The sequence below is a fragment of the Anomaloglossus baeobatrachus genome, chromosome 5 (assembly GCF_048569485.1).
Source record: "Anomaloglossus baeobatrachus isolate aAnoBae1 chromosome 5, aAnoBae1.hap1, whole genome shotgun sequence".
In the NCBI taxonomy this organism is placed as follows: domain Eukaryota; kingdom Metazoa; phylum Chordata; class Amphibia; order Anura; family Aromobatidae; genus Anomaloglossus; species Anomaloglossus baeobatrachus.
In genome coordinates this window covers 507,306,948-507,330,239 of record NC_134357.1, presented here as the reverse complement: position 1 = coordinate 507,330,239, position 23,292 = coordinate 507,306,948, and the positions used below count along the sequence as shown (strand labels likewise).

The window sequence follows — 23,292 nt, the reverse complement described above, 5'->3', positions numbered from 1 at the left end:
ACCTGTAAAGCATCAGGTTTCCCGTCATACTGCGGTAGCCAGGTAGCTCCGGGCACATAGGGCAAGGAAAACGGCATCACCTGAGCGAGAGTGGGGGCCGCGGCACCTCCCGCCAGCACGGCCGGGACCTGGGCAGGCCCATTCCCATCCACGGGTGCCACTGCGGCTGCGACCACCGCTCCTCCAGCGGCTCCGTCGGGCGCAGACATCTTGTTTCCGTCTCCCCTTGCCTCTTTCCGGCCCCTCCTCTGTCGGGGCGGGGTTTTGGTCTTTGCGCCTCTGCTACTCGAGAAGACGCTCGAGCGGGAACTCTTCGCGCCAAAGATGGCGGCTTCTGAAATTTTCCGGCCGGACACCTCCGGCGGTCACAAGGCGCACCTCTACCCAACGGCAGAGCGGTAAGATCCTGTTCGTGACGCCAAGTTGTCGCGGGCGGAGGAGGGGACGCTGCGCTCTCCCACTGCTCGGGTCCGGCTGCCGCTGCTGCTGCGGCCTGCTGCTGCTCGGTGGCTCGAGCGATGGGCCGGATCCCGGGGACTCGAGCGGCGCTCCTCGCCCGTGAGTGAAAGGGGTTTGGTTTTTGGGATAGTTTATTGTCCGTGACGCCACCCACGGTTGTGGTAATTGTATGGACACCACCGCTGCTCTGTATGGGGATCCCGGGAGCGGTGACAGGGAGCAGCAAAGTTGTTAGTTCTCCCCTCCGTGGTTAGGGGGTGGTTGTCCCGGGGCCCAGTGATGAGGTGGGGGATGCTGGATGGCAGGGCCGGTGCAGGGCTTGGTGGGGTGCAGGGACGCGGGGGCAGCGCTGTGCCTCACGGCACTGTGGTACTCACTCAGCCTGAGATGGTGACACAGTTCTCGGTAAAACACACGGCTGGAAAGACGGTTCCCACGGACGGCTGCTGTTGCTTTTCCCCGGTAGTTGACGGTGACGGTCTCTGTCCCTGCACCTAATGAAATGTTGGTAGCGATGGGTTCCCACCGGTAACCCGCTCCCCGGCTTGGATATGTGCCAGAGGAGCCCCTCTTTGCCCGCAGGCGCTGGCCCTGAGAAACTGGTGCCTTGGCGGTGGCGGTGTCTCTCTCTAACAGTTGGACTGTTGCCTTCAATCGGGACTTGGTTGTTGGGAGACCCAGAGGTCCCCTTCACTGACGGATTTGGCAAATTCACGGCGACTTCTAGCCTTGCCGGGATCCGAAAGGCCCCTGCCAATGGTGCTGGCTTCTCTTCGTATACCGCTCCGGTACCGCCGGGCCACCACCCGTCCACGGTCCTTTCGGCAACCTCCGAGCAGCCTCTCCTGCAGACGGTCACCGCCGTCTGCTAACCTTGCTGTTCTCAGTCCGGGGCACACACCCAGACCAACTTCAGGCTTTCTCAACTGTCACTTTCTCTTCCACTTTTACTCCTCTCTCTTGCTCCTCTACCACTTCACTCTTTACTCTCACTCTCCCTAGACTGATCTGCCTGGTTTTCCCGCCTCCAGGGCTGTGAACTCCTCGGTGGGCGGAGCCAACCGCCTGGCCCACCCCCTGGTGTGGACATCAGCCCCTGGAGGAAGGCAACAAGGATTTTTGTGTAGCTTTGGTGTACCTATCCGGGGTGTAGGGTGTGATGGTGTTATGACCTGTGACCCCTGGCTTGCCTAGGGCATCACACTTACATGTTCAAACAAGCCCAGGATCCAGAATCTGCAGCTAAATACATTTCTTATAGATTAATCTTTAAAAAAAAACAAAAACATTTACCAGTATGTCACTTACACTGAAGTGTCCATAAGAACCCATAATATTAAATGATCTTGTTATATATACTGCATAGTTAATGACATAAAAAAGTGAAATAATATATAAATTGACTTGTTTGTTCATTGTTCTTTAAAGGGGTATTCCTATCTCCATAATAATAATAAATATATTATAGAGCTCCTGTTATAGCCATGTCTCTTACCTCATGTGCAGGGCATTGCAGCGTAGGTATCCATGGTTATGATCACAACCAACTAACTAACTCACTCTATGACTGGATGTAACCATGGATACCTAAGCTGCAATGCTCTGCACATGAGGTAAGAGACATGGCTATATTAGGAGAACTGGATTACATTTCTAATATGAGGTATTTGTTAATATTAGTATTATTATTAAACCTACTACATATTGGGATAGGATCTTGGAGATGGGAATAACCCTTTAAGTCTCACTGTTGAGCTGCCAGAATATAGGAGACTGAACAGACAGGCTGAAAATTACATTCTCCAGCACAGAGCCTGGTTACCAGCAGACCGTATGTGACTGCTATCCTGTCAGAAACATTTAATGCAGGGAAAGATTCTTATATCTATACTGTAGGGGTGGGCAATTTATTTTTCCGAGGGGCAACCTAAGAGACTGTGACTGGTATGCAGGGCCGAAACAATAGACTGAAATTAATTCTACTCAATATTATTATTAACACCTTCCCGTCGTGGCCATTTTCTGTTTCTGTGCTTTCGTTTTTGCGCCCCCCCCTTCTTCCAAGAGCGTTAACTTTTTTGTCTTTTGGCAGCACGAGTTGTACTTTTGAATGACACCATTCATTCTGCCACATAGTAAATTAATAAACAGGGAAAAATTTCCAAGTAAAGTGAGATTGAGAAAAAGAAGTTCAATTTCACAATGTTTGTTTTTATTTATTAAAGGGAACCTGTCAGGTCAAAAAAGCATTCTGACCTACAAGCAGGAGCCTGTGTGAGTTGCTCACGCCTTCCTACCCATCCATGTGTTGTTATATTGTGTAATATGAAAGTAATAAAATAACATTTTATTACTTTCATATGTCCTATGTAAATGACAGGGTCTCTAGCCCCATGGGCGTCTATTGCCCCGTGGGCGTCTAAATGCTTTCCATGGTATCACGCCCCTGTGACCGTCGCTAATTCAGAATCTTGCGCATGCGCGCTTACAATTCTCGCCGCATCATCCTGATCTTTGTGTGTTGGAGTCTGACGCGCACTGCGCATGCTCAGAAGAAGCCTGCGGTTCTGGTCATGCGCAGTGCGCGTCAGAAGCCGAGAAGCAAGCGAAAGGATGAGAACGGGCCGATAATGGTAAGCGCTCGCACGCGAGATTCTGAAGCTGCAGAAATGACGTCGCTCATGTAAATCCATGGAATTACGCCCCTGTGGGCGTGATACAATGGATTTACATCAGCGACGTGACCGTCGCTAATTCAGAATCTTGAACGTGCGCACGCCTACCATTCTCGCCGCCTCATCCTGGTCTTTGCGTCTTGGTTTCCGACGCGCACTGCGCATGCTCAGAAGACGCCAGCGGTTCTGGTCATGCACAGTGCGCGTCAAAAGCCGAGAAGCAACCGCCAGGATGAGAACTGGACGAGAATAGTAAGTGCATGCACGCGAGATTCTGAAGCAGAAGAAGTGACGTTGCTCATGTAAATCCATGGTATCACATCCACAGGGGCAGGATACCATGGAAAGCATGTGGACGCCCACAGGGCGATGAGACGTCCATGGGGCTAGAGACCTATGCTATTTACATAGGACATATGAAAGTAATAAAACGTATTTTATTACTTTCATATTATACAATAGAACAACACAGGGATGGGTAGCAGCTCACGCAGGCTCCTGCTTGTGGGGGGAGAACGCTTTTTTGACCTGACAGGTTCCCTTTAATAGTAATTGTATCACTTAATAATGAGCAGACTTAAGTATGCTGATATATTCCCCTGTATACAGTATGAGCACAACCACAGTATTCCCTATGTAAAGTATAAGCCTCAACATAACCGTCTATATACAGTCTGAGCCCGCACACAGCACTTCTGTATACATTATGAGCCTCCACGTAGCCTTGTATATAAGCTATGAGCCCCCATAGCCTAAATACAGTATGAACCCCACATAGTCTCCTATATACAATATGAGACCTCACACAGCCTCCAACATACATGGAAAACTTCCCATAAACATGCAAAAAAAACCTCCACATACTTCCCCTACCGCTCTGCTCATGTCTCTGATGCACTGACCTACTGCAGATCACACGCGATGATGTGACGTCCACCAATGTGTTCATTGCTGTCTGCATCCTGAGGATGCAAATAACGGTGAAGAGGGCGGGGGCGGAGGAAACGGTTTGGCCTGTGGGCCAGTAATGTCAGCCCTTTGGCTTTCTTGGTCCGTGGGTCAGACTGGAACAGCCAGAGGGCTGGATGTGGCCTACGGGTGGCATGTTGCCAAAACCTGCCCTATTGTATATAATCCTGCATGAGGAAAGATCGACATCTCTCATCATTACCTGGGAGAGAGACAGGAACTGTGAGGAGCAAGAGAAGTGAGAAAAGAGAAAGCTGTATCCATGTCAGAAAGATAGACTCCTCTATACTATTCTGATGCAATGTCCTCTGTTTATCTGAGGAAGAGAGCAAGAACATACACCTTTTTTTCTGAGGCACAGTGACAGCCTCCTCCATTATATCTGAGGTAACTGACAGAGACAGAACATCCTCCATTATATCTGAGGTCACTGACAGAGACAGAGCCTCCTGCATTATATCTGAGGTCACTGACAGAACCTCCTCCATTATATCTGAGGTAACTGACAAAAACTGAGCCTCCTCCATTATATCTGAGGTAACTGACAGAGATAGAGCCTCCTGCAGTATATCTGAGGTCACTGACAGAGACAGAGCCTCCTCCATTATATCTGAGGTAACTGACAGAGACGGAGCCTCCTCCATTATACATGAGGTCACTGACAGAGACGGAGCCTCCTCCATTATATCTGAGGTCAGTGACAAAGACGCAGCCTCCTCCATTATATCTGAGGTAACTGACAGAGACAGAGCCTCCTCCATTATATCTGAGGTCAGTGACAAAGACGTAGCCTCCTCCATTATAACTGAGGTAACTGACAGAGACAGAGCCTCCTCCATTATATCTGAGGTAACTGACAGAGAAGGCGCCTCCTCCATTATATCTGAGGTCACTGACAGAGACAGAGCCTCATTCATTATATCTGATGTAACTAACAGAGGCAGAGCTGCTCCATCTACCGATAGCGGCCGTAGCCGGATACTGCCCATCCGCCTCCTATTGAATTGAATGGGAAGCGGATGTGCAGTTTTCACCTATGGCCGCTATTAGTTGACGAAGCATCTCTGGAACTGAGCATTTCTGGTTGCATGCTCCCGGAACTGAGAACAGCTAAACGGTAGGGGAGCGGGGTGTTGGACTACGGCCGATCAGACGTTGATGACCTATCCTAAGGATAGGCCATCAATGTTAAAGTAGTGGACAACCCCTTTAAGAGCTTACTCATTGTCTAGACGGTGAGTGCGTCAGTCTTAGAGGGCGGGCAGTTGTTTATATAAGACCATAGTCCGTGCCGCAGTGTGTGGCTCATAGTGTGGCGTGGCCATCATTGTCCCCATCAGAAACTGGTACCAGTTTTATTAATAACTACACTGTCTCCTTATGTGCACACCCATCACAGGGTGAGTGAAATGTGTAGGGACAATTGATAGGCAAAGGCTTTCCTTCATCACATTATTCCTATTGTGAACTAGTAGTTACATCAGAATATCCCACAGTTATGTTACTTGTCGCGGGCGGAGGAGGGGACGCTGTGCTCTCCCACTGCTCGGGTCCGGCTACTGCTGCTCAGTGGTGGCTCGAGCGGTGGGCCGGATCCCGGGGACTCGAGCGGTGTTCCTCGCCCGTGAGTGAAAAGGGGTTTGGTTTTGGGGATTTATTGTCCGTGACGCCACCCACGGTTGTGGTGAGATTGGTGACACCACCGCTGCTCTGGACGGGGATCCCGGGAGCGATGACAGGGAGCAGCTTGGATGTTGGTTCTCCCCTCCGTGGGTAGGGGGTTGGTTGTCCCGGGGCCCGGTGATGGGGTAGGGATGGATGGCAGGCGGGTTACGGGGCCTGGTGAGGTGCAGGGTCGCGGGGGCAGCGCTGTGCCGCACGGCACGGTGGTACTCACTCAGCCAATCATGAACACAAAGTCTCCGGTAAAACAAACGGCTGGATGGACGGGTCCTACAGACGGCTGCGGTGTTTCTCCTCCCGGCAGGTTGATGGTGACTGCCTTTCCCTGCACCTGTGTAGTGTAGACGGCTCCAATGGGTTCCCACCGGTAACCCGCTCCCCAGCTTGGATATGTGCTGAAGGAGCCCCTTTTGCCCACAGGCTCTGGCCCTGGGAACTGTAGCCTTGGCGGTGACTGTGTTTCCCTCTAACAGTTGGACTGTTGCCTTCTATCGGGACTTGGCTGCTGGGAAACCCCGGAGGTTCCCTTTGCTAACGGATTTGACAATATCAGCGGCGACTCCTAGCCTTGTCGGGGTCCGTAAGCCCTGCCGGTTGGTGCTGGCTTCTCTTTGCGCACCGGTCCGGTACCGCCGGGCCACCACCCGTCCACGGTCCTTACGGCTAGCTCCAATAGGCCTCTCCTGCAGACGGTCACCACCGTCTGCCAACCTTGCTGTTCCGTCCGGGCCACACACCCGGACCAACTTCAGACTGCTCTTTTACCACCTCACTTCTCCGCTTCCAAACTAATCTGCTCTGCTTTTCCCGCCTCCAGGACTGTGACCTCCTCGGTGGGCGGGACCAACCGCCTGGCCCACCCCCTGGTGTGAACATCAGCCCCTGGAGGGAGGCAACAAGGATTTTTGTTTGACTTAGGTGTGCCTGACCGGGGTGTGGGGTGTGTTGGTGTAGTACCTGTGACGTCCTGGCTTGTCCAGGGCGCCACATTACATTACAAGGAAATTCCCTTTATTATTTAAAATGAGACAGAGTGACAGGCAGGACAAGCATGTGATCAGTGTGGTGAAATCATTGGTTCATGAGCATATATCCGGAAATTGGGCAATGGTTGTACCCCAAAGAAATCCCTTTGACAATGGGAAATGAATCAATTATAATTAAGAAAGTGTCATGATGTGACTGCAGGATAGCGAGGGACAGGGGACTCTTATAATGTCACTCACACTAGGGGACCCTTGGCTATTTCTAACCTCAGGGATACCCCTAATGGTGCAGATGCCTAATTCCTGTGCCTGGCTTTTCTCCTGACCAGATCTAATCTGTTACTCCCCCCTCCCACCCCCCCAGGGAAGGAAGGGGCAGGTGCGTGATGGTAACACAGATTATGACGGACAGGGAAAAACCAAAACACAGACACACCGCAAACTCACAGGAACAAACAGTAAGAGACTAAGAAGAAAAACAAGAGCAGGAAGGTAGCAACAAAAAGAAAACAAGGGTTAACACCCCAACCTGCCCAAAGCAATAATGCACAACAACCAACAGTAAGGGATACTTTGCTTGTTGCAACATTGCTACTGCGATCTCGTCAGTGTCAAATCGAAAGTGACGCACATCCGGCGCCGGTAACGACGTAGCAACGTGTAAAGCCTAAAAGCACCGATAAACGATCGCAAAAGCGTAGAAAATCGGTGATCTGTGTAGTGTCGGTCATTTCCATAATTTCGCTGCAGCAACAGGTACGATGTTCTTCCTCCTTCCTGCGGCAGAACACATCGCTGTGTATGAAACCGCAGGAGCGAGGAATGTGGCGCCCTGGCCTAGCCAGGTCATCACAGATAACACTCACACACCCTACCCCCACTAGACAGGGACACCAGCCAAACACAAAACCCTTGTTGCCTCCCTCCAGTGTCTGATGTCCACACCAGGTGGGGCGGGGCTAAGCGGTTGGCTCCACCCACCGAGGAGTTCACAGGCTTGGAGGCGGGAAAAGTGACAGAACAGTTGAGGAGTTTGAAGGGAGTAAACACTTGGGTGTCTGGGTTTGTGGCCCAGGCACTGACAGCAAGGTTGGCAGACGGTGGTGGCCGTCTACAGGAGTGGTGGAGTGACGCGGAACCGTAGGACCGGGGTCGGGCGACGGCCCGCCGGTACCGACCGGGGAGCGAAGTGAAGCCAACACACACAGGCAGGGCCATCGGACACAGACCAGGCTTGGAGCCGCCGACAATAGTCAGATCCAAATGTGACTGGAACCCCAGGGGTTTCACAACAGCAAAAGTCCTGATTGAAGGCAACCGCCCACACCGTGAGGGTATACAGCTACCGCCTAAGGCTAGGGACCCAAGGGCCAGCGCCTGCGGGCAAACGGGCTCCTCCGGTACCCATTCACCGGAAAGCGGACTACCGTTGGGAATCCATAGTAGTCAGAAGAACATCAAGGTGCAGGGAAAGACAGCCGCCATCACCTGTCCGGGGAGAGACACTGCAGCCGGCTGCGGGACCCGTCCATCCAGCCGTTTGGTTTACCGAGGACTTTGTACCTTTCTTGCTGAGTGAGTACACCCGTGCCATCCGGCACCGCGCCGTGCTGTCCCTACAACCCTGCACCTTACCGACCCTGCCTCCCCGTCTCACCATCGGGCCCCGGGACCACCGACCCCTACCCACGGAGGGGGAAAACAACATCGCAGCTGCTCCCCACCATCACTCCCGGGATCCCCGTAACCAGCAGCGTTGGTGCCCATCTTCACCACAACCCGTGGGTGGCAACACGGACTAAAACCCCCAAACCAATCACCCCTTTCACTCACGGGCGAGGAGCGCCGCTCGAATTCCCGGATCTGGCCCACCTCTCGAGCCACCGAGCAGCCGCAGCAGCGCAGGACCCGAGCGAGAGCGCAGCAGCGACGGCGTCCTCCCCGCCCGCGACAAGGAACATCTCCTTACCTGCGTCCCGCCTGCAATGCGGAAGGAAGGAGGTGGGCGGGATGTTTACGTCCCGCTCATCTCCGCCCCTCCGCTTCTATTGACCGCCTGCCGTGTGACGTCACTGTGAAGAGCATTACCCGCCCCCTTACGAAGGGGCGGGTCGCCGGCCAGAGCAACGTCGCAGGGCAGGTAAGGGCGTGTGAAGCTGCCGTAGCGATAATGTTCGCTGCGGCAGCTATCACAAGAGATCGCATCTACGACGGGGGCGGGGACTATCGCGCTCGGCGTCGCTACAATCGGCTAGCGATGTCGCAGCGTGCAAAGTACCCCTAAGTCTGGATCACAACACCTCTCCAGCCCAGTATAGATAAACTATAGCTGGCATTAATAAAATAGTCCATCCAGCAAAAAAATAGGAGGAAAGTAAATGTGATTTGCTCCCCCATAGCACGTCATCAAGGAGACTAACAAGCAGCCCAACAGAGATTAACTCTTGCTAGCGTGCCTAAACCTGTGGATTGACACCCGAGCCTCCCTGCGCTGATCACAGACCTTAGAGAAGTTATCAGACTGAGTGCCAGAATCTATAGTTTCCACAGATCCTGACGCCGCCGTGACAGTTGGCGATGCCTGCAAAAATCTCCTTGTGACAGCAAGGAAATCAAGTATTTGATTACAAGGTCGTGTTATATTATATGATAGCAGATGTATGATATATATGATATGATGTATTCCATTGTTTATTTTAGAGAAGAGCCACAAGTTCATCTCTTTGTTTAAATTGAAAATAAGAGAAGCTCAGAAATGTTACGTGTTAAAGCTGGGTGCAAAGGATACTAAAGGCCCCGTTACACGCAACGACATCGTTAACGAGATGTCTTTGGCGTCACGGAATTAGTGACGCACATCCGTCCTCGTTAGCGACTTCGTTGCGTGTGGCACGTACGAACGACAGCTAACAATCAAAAATACTCACCTTATCGTTGATCGTTGACACGTCGTTCAAATCCCAAATATCGTTGATGGTGCTGGACGCAGGTTGTTGTTCGTTCCTGAGGCAGCACACATTGCTACATGTGACATCCCAGGAACGATGGACAACACAGTAGCTGCGTCCTCCGGCAACGAGGTGGGCGTCACTTTCCTGCGGCTGCTCTCCACCCCTCCGCTTCAATTGGACGGGTGCCGTGCAACGTCGCTGTGATGCCCCACAAACCGCCCCCTTAGAAAAGAGGCAGTTCGCCGGCCACAACAACGTCGTTAGGCAGGTAAGTACGTGTGATGGGGCCTAGAGATATTGTGCGCCACGGGCAGCAATTTGCCCGTGACGCACAAACGACGGGGGCGGGTGCTTTCACGAGCGTATAAAGCCCCCTTAACACTCAACCAATGGTATATATATATATATATATATATATATATAAATATATATTCTACTATTCATATGTGAGGCCGTATGGCACATTTTATAAAAATATTTTAGTGTAGGACTGCCTCAAATGAGATTTGCCGTGACGTGGCGAGGTAGCTCAAGAAATTGCAATTTTTTGCCAAAAATCTCAAAATTTTTATAATAAGTACAGTTTGGAATTTTTAGTGCTGAAGTGCACATTTAGTGCTGGCTTTTTGTTTTTTCTTCATTGAATTGGTCGGTGGCTGACCCCCACCTTGCTATGCACCCCAATTTGGGATGTATTCCATCTGTCTGGATTTTGGCGGTTGGTGACTGTTCACATTGAGTCATCAGGCCTTGTCCACAGGCTATTTACTTCATGCAGCATTTGCTTGGACCTGTCCCGCCCACAGCCATGACTCAGTCATGGGTACGGGATTGAAATAGACCAGGTGAATGCTGCTAAGAGCAGTTCTACTATTCATATGTGAGGCCGTATGGCACCTTTTATAAAAATATTTTAGTGTAGGACTGCCTCAAATGAGATTTGCCGTGACGTGGCGAGGTAGCTCAAGAAATTGCAATTTTTTGCCAAAAATCTCAAAATTTTCATAAGTACAGTTTGGAATTTTTAGTGCTGAAGTGCACATTTAGTGCTGGCTTTTTGTTTTTTCTTCATATATATATATATATATATATATATATATATTGTGAGGTAGCGTGGTCGGCTGCGCGGCAGAAGACACGGGATCCAGGCACCAATGGTCACAGCACACGGTTTATTGCACAAACCAAAAGTCCAAAACAGCACACATGTCTTTCTCTGGCAGAAACTCAGGGAGTTGTGTTCACTCCCTCACACTAGGGACCCACGCCCATGTTCCTGTTTCCTTTTAACCCTCCTTTCAGCCTGCAGGGAAACAGCATTAACCCTGGAGTGGAGTTGCTTTCTATACATGGAGGGAGCACAACCGGGGCGAGACGTACCGGCCGTCATAGACCACCCCGGTCACAGTCTCACAATATATATATATATATATATATATATATATATATATATATATATATATATATATATATATATATATATATATATATATATATATGTGTGTGTGTGTCAATACCAGCACTATGTAAGAGATAAGCTGAGCCAATTAGGATGCCACAATGTCTAAGAAATGCCTATATAACTGTGACGATGGGGTAATAAAAGCACTTGATGCATTACTGTTTCAGTGTGGCTTTCCAAGAGCTTTGGCATGCAAGTCTATTTGTCTGTTTGTAATTAGTGATGGGCGATCCCGATAAAGATTGGGGATCCCACATAGTGGGAAGCTCATGTTACAGATCGGGTCCAGGGGCTGTATAATAACCAGCACATTATTAAAAAACATTGTCATTATACTTACAGGTCCCGCAACACGTCCTGCAGACTCTGTCTCCCGGCCGCTTCTGCTTGATCATTGCTGTGCCCCCAGGTTAATGGACCTTCCGTGACATCATGAACTTGTGACCAGTCAGGTGTGAATGTTGTATTATATCATTGGTTACAGACTGGTCACATAACTATGACGTCATCAAAGGTCCTGCTGTTAACTGGAGTGTCGCATTGCTAGTTTTACCTGACTGGCGATCAAAATACAGCGAGAGCCCATGCATTTTTTTAAATAATTAAAAAAAAACAAAAAAAAAATTAAAGTCTTCCCTATATTTTGATTGCCCGCCAAGGTAATGCAAGGCAGATGGGGGTGGTAGCCCCCAGCCATCTGCTTTATCTGCGCTGAGAATCAAAAATACTGCGGAGCGATATGCCATTTTTTTTAATGATTTGTTTATTTTTACAGTACTGTGATGTCAAGCAATCACAGACCCGGCACAGAGAATGGGCGTCTGTGATTGTCTGTTGGAGTAACCTGAAAAGAGAAAACTTAAGAATAATAAAGACAAAAATCAGAAAACTAAAAATTTTGCACAATATATAGTTGTATAAAAATAAATAATTAAAAAAAATGATGTAATGCTCCGCTGTATTTTTGATTCTCAGCGCAGAAAAAGCGGATGGCTGCGGGTTGTCACCCTCATCTGCCTGGCTTTACCTTGGCTGGCAATCAAAATACAGGGAAGTCCATTAATTATTTATTTTTTAATTATTTAAAAAAATAATTAAAAAAAAATGTGTGGGCTCCCGCTGTATTTTGATCGCTTGTCAGGTAAAACTAGGCAGCTGGGGGCTGGAATTCTCGTCAGCCCGCAGCATCCCCTGGAAACGGCACATTGTGCTTTACTCGTCCGACTCGTCCAGTGACCCTGGTGGCAGTGGCATGCTGGGTAATAAAGGGGTTAATACCAGCTTTGTATTCTCAGGTGGTACTAAGCCCGAAATTCATGGTGTCACACTAAATTAGACATAGACACCATGAATTTCTAGTAAACAATAAAAAAAAACAGAGATTTTTTTTATTAATAATAAAACAAAAAATATTTAGAGACTCCATATTTATTATAAAAAAAATCCTTAGTCTGTCCACAGGGACACTCAGCTGTGCTTCATCACTGTGTACAGACAGTCTATACAAAGTGAGAAGCAGAGAGAGCCTTCTCAGCTCTGCTACATCGCTCTGTACAGAACGAGAAGCAGGCTGCAGGGTATGCACTGCATCACCCCGAAAAGCCTGATGCTGTCAGGACAGGAGTGCCTCAACTGCATGGAAATACATGCAGCTGACCCGCTCCTGTTGGGAGAGTGTGCGCTGTGATGCAATGTGACACTCCACAGTGATAACCAAAGTTCAATTAACAGCAGGACCTTTGATGACATCATAAGTCACATGACTACAGTCATGGCCAAAAGTTTTGAGAATGCTACAAATATTAATTTTTACAAAGTCTACTGATTAAGTTTTTCTAATGGCAATTTGCATATACTCCAGAATGTCATAAAGAGTGATCAGCTTAACAGCAATTACTTGCAAAGTCAATATTGGCTAAGAAAATGAACTTTAACCCCCAAGACACATTTCAACAGCATTGCATTCCTGCCTTAAAAGGAGCAGCTAACATTGTTTTAGTGATTTTTCCATTAACACAGGTGTGGGTGTTGATGAGGACTGGGCTGGCGATCAATCAGTCATGATTAAGTAAGAATTACACCACTGGAAACTTTAAAAGGAGGCTGGTGCTTGGTATCATTGTTTCTCGTCAGTTAACCATGGTTATCTCTAAAGAAACACGTGCAGCCATCATTGCTCTGCACAAAAATGGCCTAACAGGGAAGAGTATCGCAGCTACAAAAGATTGCACCTCAGTCAACAATCTATCGCATCATCAAGAACTTCAAGGAGAGAGCTTCCATTGTTGCCAAAAAGGCTCCAGGGCGCCCAAGAAGGACCAGCAAATGCCAGGACCGTATCTTAAAACTGTTTCAGCTGTGGGATTGGACTACCAGCAGTGCCGAGCTAGCTCAGCAATGGCAGCAGGCTGGTGTGAGTGCTTCTGCACGCACTGTGAGGCGGAGACTCTTTGAGCAAGGCCTGGTTTCAAGGAGGGCAGCAAAGAAGCCACTTCTCTCCAGAAAAAACATCAGGGACCGACTGATATTCTGCAAAAGGTACAGGGAGTGGACTGCTGAAGACTGGGGTAAAGTCATTTTCTCAGATGAATCCCCTTTTCGATTGTTTGGGACATCTGGAAAACAGCTTATTAGGAGAAGAAGAGGTGAGCGCTACCACCAGTCTTGTCTCATGCCAACTGTTAAGCATCCTGAAACGATTCATTTGTGGGGTTGCTTCTCAGCCAAGGGAATCGGCTCACTCACAGTCTTGCCTAAAAACACAGCCATGAATAAAGAATGGTACCAGAATGTCCTCCAAGAGCAACTTCTCCCAACTGTCCAAGAGCAGTTTGGCGCCCAACAATGCCTTTCCAGCATGATGGAGCACCTTGCCATAAAGCAAAGGTGATCACTAAATGGCTCATGGAACAAAACATAGAGATTTTGGGTCCATGGCCTGGAAACTCCCCAGATCTTAATCCCATTGAGAACTTGTGGGCAATCATCAAGAGACGGGTGGACAAACAAAAACCAACAAATTCTGGCAAAATGCAAGCATTGCTTATGCAAGAATGGACAGCTATCAGTCAGGATTTGGTCCAGAAGTTGATTGAGAGCATGCCAGGTGAGAATTGCAGAGGTCCTGAAGAAGAAGGGTCAACACTGCAAATATTGACTTGCTGCATTAACTCATTCTGTCAATATAACCTTTTGGAACTCATAATATGATTGCAATTATATTTCTGTATGTGATGTAAACATCAGACAAACACAATTAAAAACCAGAGGGCAACAGATCATGTGAAAAAATAATTTTGGTGTCATTCTCAAAACTTTTGGCCATGACTGTAGTCTGTAACCAATGAGGTAATACAACATTCACACCTGACTGGTCACATGGCCATGATGTCACGGAAGGTCCTTTAACCTGGGGGCACAGCAATGATCAAGCAGAAGCGGTCGGGAGACAGATAGAGTAAGGGGCACTTTGCACACTGCGACATCGCAGACCAATGCTGCGATGCCGAGTGCGATAGTCCCCGCCCCCGTCACAGCAGCGATATGTGGTGATAGCTGCCGTAGCGAAAATTATCGCTACGCCAGCTTCACACACACACTGACCTGCCGTGCGACGTCCCTGTGGCCGGCGACCCGCCTCCTTGTTAAGGGGGCGGGTCATGCGGCGTCATAGCGACGTCACACGGCAGGCGGCCAATCGGAGCGGAGGGGCAGAGATGAGCAGGATGTAAACATCCTGCCCACCTCCTTCCTTCCGCATATCCTACGGAAGCCGCAGTGACGCCGGTAGGAGATGTTCCTCGCTCCTGCGGCTTCACACACAGCGATGTGTGCTGCCGCAGGAGCGAGGAACAACATCGGACCGTCGCGTCAGCGTAATTATGAATTACGCCGACGCTGCACCGATGATACGATTACGACGCTTTTGCGCTCGTTAATCGTATCATCTAGGCTTTACACACTACGACGTCGCATGCGATGCCGGATGTGCGTCATTTTCAATTTGACCCCACCGACATCGCACCTGCGATGTCGTAGTGTGCAAAGCCCGCCTAAGTATAATGACAATGTTTATTATTAACTATATTCTTTATTTTACAGCTCCCCCCGCCCCATCCCATAACTGTAAAGCCCGGATGCAAGATGGTGCTATCCTGATCTTTACAAAACGATCGGGAGAGGCTCACGATCCCGACCATCGGGGGGATTACCCATCACTATTTGTAATGTATATGTATTATGTCCATTTCACTGACCATGCTTCCAAAACCTTCCCTCCCCCATCAGCCACAGGTGTTTTTATCCTTTAATAGCGAGTTTCTTTTTGCCCATATACTGTATGTAGGTTTTAAAACACAGAGAGAAGCAGCAGTACCCAGTAGAGTAAAGGTACCTTCACACATAACGACTTACCTGCGATCCCGAAAACGATGCGACCTGATAGGGATCGCAGGTAAGTCGCTGGGAGGTCGCAGGTGAGATGTCACACAGTGAGATCTTACCAGCGATGCCGGAACAATACAGGTCGCAGTAGCGACCTGTATAACGATCTCAGCAGTCACTGTGACCCTGTCCCACAGTGTCACACACAGCGATGTGTCCTGCCCAGCAGGACATCGCCTTTGAAGAAAATGGCCTGGACCATTCTGCAACGACTAGAGATCTCACAGCAGGGGCCTGATCGCTGGTGTCACACATAACGAGATCGCTAACGGGATCGCTACTGCGTCACCAAAACTGTGACTCAGCTGCGATCTCGCTAGCGATCTCGTTATGTGTGACGGTACCTTAAGACCTAGTATAATGAGATTGCTGTGATGTGACTACTGGGCAGGCATGAAAATGGTCATTTTGATATGCAAAACATTTTTTTTTCTTTCCTAGTAGTTGCAAGCTTTGGCATGTACCGTATTTTTCGCTTTATAAGACGCACTTTTGTACCCCCAAATTTTGGGGGACAGTAGGGGGTGCGTCTTATAAGCCGAATATACGGGGGGGGTATATATATATATATATATATATGTACACTGCAGGGTCCAGGGGAGGTGGGGGCAGCAGCTCTGGAGCGCAGGGGAACGCTGTGGGCTGCAGCCTTTGATCTCCTGCTCCCGCTCATATAATATGCACAGCCGCTGTCCATCTCCAATGGTGCTGAAATCGTACGCAGTGAGGGGCTGGGGCAGCGGTGCATATTATATGAGCCTGCGCCCCCCTGTGATGGCACATGCCGCCCCCCCCCCCCCTGTGTTAGATTTGGCCCCCAGGCTGCTGCTCATTCTAAAATAAAAAAGCTTTACTTAGGCTACTTTCACACATCCGGTTTGAGCACTGCAAAAACACCGCATCCTTTGCATAAGTTTTTACATGCGGCCCGTCCATTTTTTTCCGGTTGCGGCACGCTACTGAGCATGCGCAGTGAAAAAAACTGCATGCGGCGACCAGATGCGTTTTTTCCCGCATCGCGCCGCATCCGGCGTCCATAGGCATGCATTGAAAAATGCGCCGCGGCGCGATGCGGTTTTTTTTTGCCAGAGCAAAAAACGTTGCAGCGAACGTTCTATCCGGCCGCGGCATCGGCTACATCTGCCGCATGCGGCAAAAACCGGACCGAACGCAAGCCCCTGCGGCACAATACGCCACTAATGTAAGTCTATGCAAAAAAACCCGCAACCGGCGTCAAAAAAACCGGTTGCGTTTTTTCTGCAGAACGCCGTATTGTGCCGCAGAGCAAAAACCGGATGTGTGAAAGTAGCCTTACCCCCTCCAGCGTTTCTCCCCGGTGTCCCTGCTTCCACTGTGATCAGGCAGGCAAAGATCTCAGTCTGCTGTGCCGATCACATGACCGCACTGAGAACCAGGAAGTAAGAAAGAAAGAAAGAGAAGCACGGAGGGAGACAGGAGAGAGATAAACGCTGGAGGAGGTAAGGAAAGAGTGTTTTATTTTACTATGGGCAGCAGCCTGGGGGCGATATCTAACACAGGGGGACTTGTGCGATCTATATAGGGGCCATGGGCAGCAGCCTGGGGGCGATATCTAACACAGGGGGACTTGTGCGATCTATATAGGGGCCATGGGCAGCACTATGGGGGCGATATCTAACACAGGGGGACTTGTGCGATCTATATAGGGGCCATGGGCAGCACTATGGGGGCGATATCTAACACAGGGGGACTTGTGCGATCTATAGGGGCCATGGGCAGCAGCATGGGGGCGTTATCTAACACAGGGGAACGTGTGCAATCCATAGGGGACCATAGGCAGCACAGGGGAATGTATGCAATCCATAGGGGGCCATAGGCAGCACAGGGGAACGTGTGCAATCCATAGGGGACCATAGGCAGCACAGGGGAATGTATGCAATCCATAGGGGGCCATAGGCAGCACAGGGGAACGTGTGCCATCACAAGGGGGCTATATTCAATATAAGGGGGCCATATCCAGATTAAGGGGGCTAATTTTAGAATAGGGGGCTATGAGGGACATATACCCTATATGATTTGTTAGAGGGACACTGGTATTATAAGATGGACCCCATTTAACATTAAAAAAAAAATTCTCTTTTCCTTCACCAAATTTGGGGGTGCGTCTTATAATCAGGTGCGTCTTATAAAGCGAAAAATACGGTAAGTCTTTTTGTCCGTTTCTAATAACGTACGTAGTTCCTGTGATTCAATCAGGAGCAGAGACAAAGTCTTAGGCTGTGTTCACACACTGCGTTTTTTACCTGCGTTTTTGGTCCGTTTTTGGTCCGTTTTTGCTGCAGAAATTTCTTGAGAAATTCTTGTAACCTTTCTGCAGACATTCCCCAGCAAAACCTATGGCAAAAAAAATTAGCTGTGCACACACTGCGTTTTTTTCTTAAGAAAATTCTTTCAGTAGATTTTCTTAAGAAAAAGAATGAGCATGTCACTTCTTTTCTGCAGCTAACTGCGTTTTTTGCCATAGATAATTGGCACAATAACGCAGGGAGCAACCAGCGGTAAAAACGCACCAAAAACGGACCTAAAACGGACCTAAAACGGACCTAAAACGCACCGAAAACGCGGCAAAAACGCAGGTGCGTTTTTGGTGCGTTTTTTAACACAGGTGCACTCTTAAGAAATTTCTTAAGAAATTTCTTAAGAAAAATCATTTTTCTAGTGTGAACATAGCCTTATACGTCCCATGCTATACGTGCCCAAATCCTGTTCATGGGTACGTACCCTTAGGCTATGTTCACACTAGAAAAATGATTTTTCTTAAGAAATTTCTTAAGAAATTTCTTAAGAGTGCACCTGTGTTAAAAAACGCACCAAAAACGCACCTGCGTTTTAGGTCCGTTTTAGGTCCGTTTTAGGTCCGTTTTAGGTCCGTTTTAGGTCCGTTTTTACCGCTGGTTGCTCCCTGCGTTATTGTGCCAATTATCTATGGCAAAAAACGCAGTTAGCTGCAGAAAAGAAGTGACATGCTCATTCTTTTTCTTAAGAAAATCTACTGAAAGAATTTTCTTAAGAAAAAAACGCAGTGTGTGCACAGCTAATTTTTTTTGCCATAGGTTTTGCTGGGGAATGTCTGCAGAAAGGTTACAAGAATTTCTCAAGAAATTTCTGCAGCAAAAACGGACCCAAAACGGACCCAAAACGCAGGTAAAAAACGCAGTGTGTGAACATAGCCTTAGCGTCCTACAATGTGTTTTAATGGTTTGCCATGATATCCAGGGGCCTAATAAAATACTACAGAATTGCTCCATTAAAACATGACTCAAAGCAACAACAAAAAAACAAGCTAAATGCATAGACATCAACAACAAATATATACAGTTCTATCTTCTGGAATTAGAAGAATCCAAAATGCCGCCATCATTAGAACAGAGGCTGGTCCCTCATACATCCACCATGCATCCAGGGGGACTTTTTTTTTTTTAGACGTGTTAACTGTCAGGAGGTCGGAGCTACGCCCTGATATCATCTGTATCTGCTTCTTCCACCTGTTCTCCCTGCATCATCTGAGGTTGGGGTAGTGACGTCACCATATCACCCCAGGTGCCCGATCCATACAGAGCGGAACCACCTGTAGATCTGCTGAATAGTCAGTGACTATATGTTACGTCACCACCGGAGTCCGCTCTAGCGACTTCTGCTCCGATCGCCAGGCGACGCTGTGGATGGTGCTGGTGATGGGAGAGGAGTCGATGCCAGCGGCACCGGTGGGCGCAGGCTCCGATCATCCACTGGGCTGGGTTATCTTGGGATCTGCAGTACCACTGGCTGACTGTGGGTGGCGTGTGTCTTCCAGCTGAAGTTGCCAGCGTTCAGCTACAGCCAATGGGAAGACACCACACCTTTCTTAGTTCCCCTCCTGTCTGCTGACCTCTGCCAGAGATAGTTCTGATTTCCTGGCTCCTGATCCGTCCTATTCTGTTTTGTGATTCCTGTGTGCTGACTTCTGCGTGTTTTCTGACTACCCTTCTGCCTGCTGTTTTTGTACCTCGCTGCCCGATCCGGATTTGACCTCTGCTACATTTTCTGATTACGTCATTGCCTGCCGATTCTGTCCCTGTTCTGCTATTCCTGGTTTGACCCTGCCTGACGACTACTCTCATCGGACTGCGGCCTTCCACAGGCAGTGATCTCCAGGGCCCTGTGTAATTCCAAATCCTGTATAGGGGTTAAAAGGGTTTCAGGGTTCTGTGGGTCCTGCTTGGTGAGTGGCTTCCCTCTAGCCTGTCCATTACATACCATCTGAGTCTGTTGATCCAGGCAGGTGTTACACTATAGTGGGGGGCCTGGCACTGCACTGTGTATGGTGGGGGGTATTCTGTGGGGGGAGGGGCACTGCAGTGTGTTGGGGGAGGAGTACTGTGCTGTGTATAGGGGGTGCTCTGTGTGGTCAGAGGCACGGCAATGTGTGGGGGCATTGCACTGTGTATGGAGGAGTGCTCTGTGGGGGGAGGGGCACTGTACTGTGTATGGGGGAGGGGCACTACATTGTGTATGGGGTAGGGCTACTGCACTATGTATGGAGGGGTGCTCTGTGGGGGAGGAGCAATGCACTGTGTATGGTAGTGATGGGCAGTCCGACTCTTTTTGGTGATCCGGTTCCCATGACCGCTCACCAAAAAGCGCCGGCTCATTCGGATCGTTCTTGGCTCCCTATTAAATATGTGTTCACCGCAGTGGCGAAAAGAGCCGTTTAGAAAATTTACTGGCTCTCACTGGGAATCCGGCTCCTGTCAGTCACAGCAGGGAGCCGGATCTTTGTGTCGGATCACTGGCGACTGAAACATCACTAGTGTATGGGGGAGGGGCATTTCACTGTGCAGGGCCGGCGTCAGCACCCGGCAAACCCGGGCAAATGCCGGGGCCCTGGAGAGCCGGGGGGGCCCACTCGGCCTCGTCAGTTCTCCTGTCCCTTGGCCGGGGCCCACTCGCCTTTACAGTTCTGCGGTCCCCGGCCGAGTTCCGGGGACCGCAGTCCTCGGCAGCAATCTGCGGCGCCGTCACTTTAAGGCGCGCAGACATCCTCGTTTGAATTTCATCTGTGGGCGGAGCTACCGCCTTCTCAGTCCCACAGATGAAGGAGGCGAGCTTCTGTCCGGCGCTGTGTGGGCCCCCTCTCCACCGTGACCTAATCGGGTAAGTGCCCTCCCCGCCTCCCCATTATAGGCCCCGGTGAGCTGCTTCTACCCCCTGGATGTATGCCCTGGCCCCTGCCAATGCCCCCACCCGCCGATTCCGCGGGTGTGGGCCCCGCCGAGCCGCGGGTGCTGCCAGTGCCGCTGGTGCTGTCCCCGCCAAGCCGCGGGTGTGGGCCCCACAGAGCAGCAGAGTTGTGTGCATTTGTCTGAATGTAGCAGAGTTGTATGTGTTTGTCTGAATGTAGCAGAGTTGTATGTGTTTGTATGTAGCAGAGTTGTATGTGTTTGTCTGTATGTAGCAGAGTTGTATGTGTTTGTATGTAGCAGAGTTGTATGTGTTTGTCTGTATGTAGCAGAGTTGTGTTTGTCTGAATGTAGCAGAGTTGTGTGCATTTGTCTGAATGTAGCAGAGTTGTATGTGTTTGTATGTAGCAGAGTTGTATGTGTTTGTCTGTATGTAGCAGAGTTGTATGTGTTTGTCTGTATGTAGCAGAGTTGTATGTGTTTGTCTGTATGTAGCAGAGTTGTATGTGTTTGTCTGTATGTAGCAGAGTTGTATGTGTTTGTCTGTATGTAGCAGAGTTGTATGTGTTTGTTTGTATGTAGCAGAGTTGTATGTGTTTGTCTGTATGTAGCAGACTTGTATGTGTTTGTCTGTATGTAGCAGACTTGTATGTGTTTGTCTGTATGTAGCAGAGTTGTATGTGTTTGTCTGTATGTAGCAGAGTTGTATGTGTTTGTCTGTATGTAGCAGAGTTTGTGTGTGTGTTTGTCTGTATGTAGCAGAGCTGTATGTGTTTGTATGTAGCAGAGTTGTATGTGTTTGTCTGTATGTAGCAGAGTTGTGTGTGTGTGTGTCTGTCTGTATGCAGCAGACTTGTGTGTGTGTGTCTGTAAGTGTATATGACTGTATATATTTGTCTGTTTATATGTATTTTTGTGAGTTTGTCTTTAAATATGTATATGTTCGTATCGGTGTCTGTGTGTGGATGGGGCCCACTGGGACTCTTCCGCCCGGGGCCCACAAAAACCTGGAGCCGGCCCTGTCACTGTGTATGGGGGGTGTTCTGTTGGGCATCTTACTATGTGAGGGCAATATGTGTCCTGTGTTACATTGTTGGGAGGAAATGAAAAATAAAAAAGTTATAGATAATAGAATGAAGCAATGAAAATATACCTAATGGGATCAGCACTGAGGGAGTTAGTGCCACCTGCGCCAAGTAATGGGGAATCTCCACATACCTCCTCCTCCAAAGCCGCACACTGGATATGTGGCTGCTCTGTGCTGACAGGACCTGTGTGATGTCACATGGAGGGGAGGAGTCAGGGGTCACATGATCAGATTCTCAGTGTCTGCAGGACTCTGCACCCTCACAGACCCCAGACACCACAGAACAGTCATATATGCTGTGTGCTGCTCTGCAGGTGGAGTCATTTTTACCCGTCTGTATTGTTTTGTCATAGGTGACAGTTTAGGGAATTAGCTGAAAGGATCGACGTCCCCTGGAACAAATGGCGCTTCTGGCTCTCTATGGATATAGTCCGCACCATTAACGTCTGCAGTAATGGGGACATTTCTATTGTTCTCTTAGGATGGATGGAAGTTAGAGTAGAGGAAGTGAGACAGAAGGGGTAAATGAGGATTGGGGGGGCTGGGACTTGCAAGAAAAGTAGGGAGGTGAAGATAGTATTAAATGTCTACTGGCAAATGGAAGAAGTCTTGTAAACAAAATGACTCCTGTCAATCATGGATTATGATGTGGTGGGCATTACGGAAACCTGGCTGGATGAAAGCAATGGCTGGGTGACAAACGTTGAGGGATACACCACATTCAGAAAGGACAGGAAAGACAAAGAGAGGTGGAGGGGTGTGTATATTTATCAAATCTAACTGAAGACCTGTCCTCATTGATGACATTAGGGGATGCTGTAACAATGTAGAGTCAGTATGGGTAAATGTACACGGGGAGAGGAATAATGGAAAGCTGCTAATTGGAGCTTGCTACAGTACTGGCCAAAAGTATTGGCACCCCTGCAATTCTGTCAGAGAATACTCAGTTTATTCTTGAAACTGATTGCAATCACAAATTCTTTGGTATTATTAATTCATTTTTTTTATTTCAATGAAAAAACACAAAAGAGAATGAAACAAAAATCAAATCATTGATCATTTCACACAAAACTCCAAAAATGGGCCAGACAAAAGTATTGGCACCCTTAGCCTAATACTTGGTTGCACAACCTTTAGCCAAAATAACTGTGAACAACCGCTTCCGGTAACCATCAATGAGTTTCTTACAATGCTCTGCTGGAATTTTAGATCATTCTACTTTTGCAAACTGCTCCAGGTCCCTGAGATTTGAAGGGTGCCTTCTCCAAACTGGCATTCTGAGATCTCTCCACAGCTGTTCTATGGGGTTCAGGTCTGGACTCATTGCTGGCAACTTTAGTAGTCTCCAGTGCTTTTTCTCAAACCATTTTTTAGTGCTT

At 48.8% G+C, this 23,292-nt stretch overlaps 1 protein-coding gene across 1 annotated transcript in view; it reads right to left on the bottom strand.

Annotated features, from left to right (window-relative positions):
* Nucleotides 1–22,053, bottom strand: part of LOC142311986 (gastrula zinc finger protein XlCGF66.1-like) — a 42,821-nt gene extending 20,768 nt beyond the window's left edge. The window contains exon 1 of the mRNA XM_075350862.1: nt 21,980–22,053. The gene's annotated coding sequence lies outside the window, so the exon portion shown is untranslated. The remainder of the gene's footprint in view (nt 1–21,979) is intronic.
* Nucleotides 22,054–23,292: the final 1,239 nt, after the last annotated feature.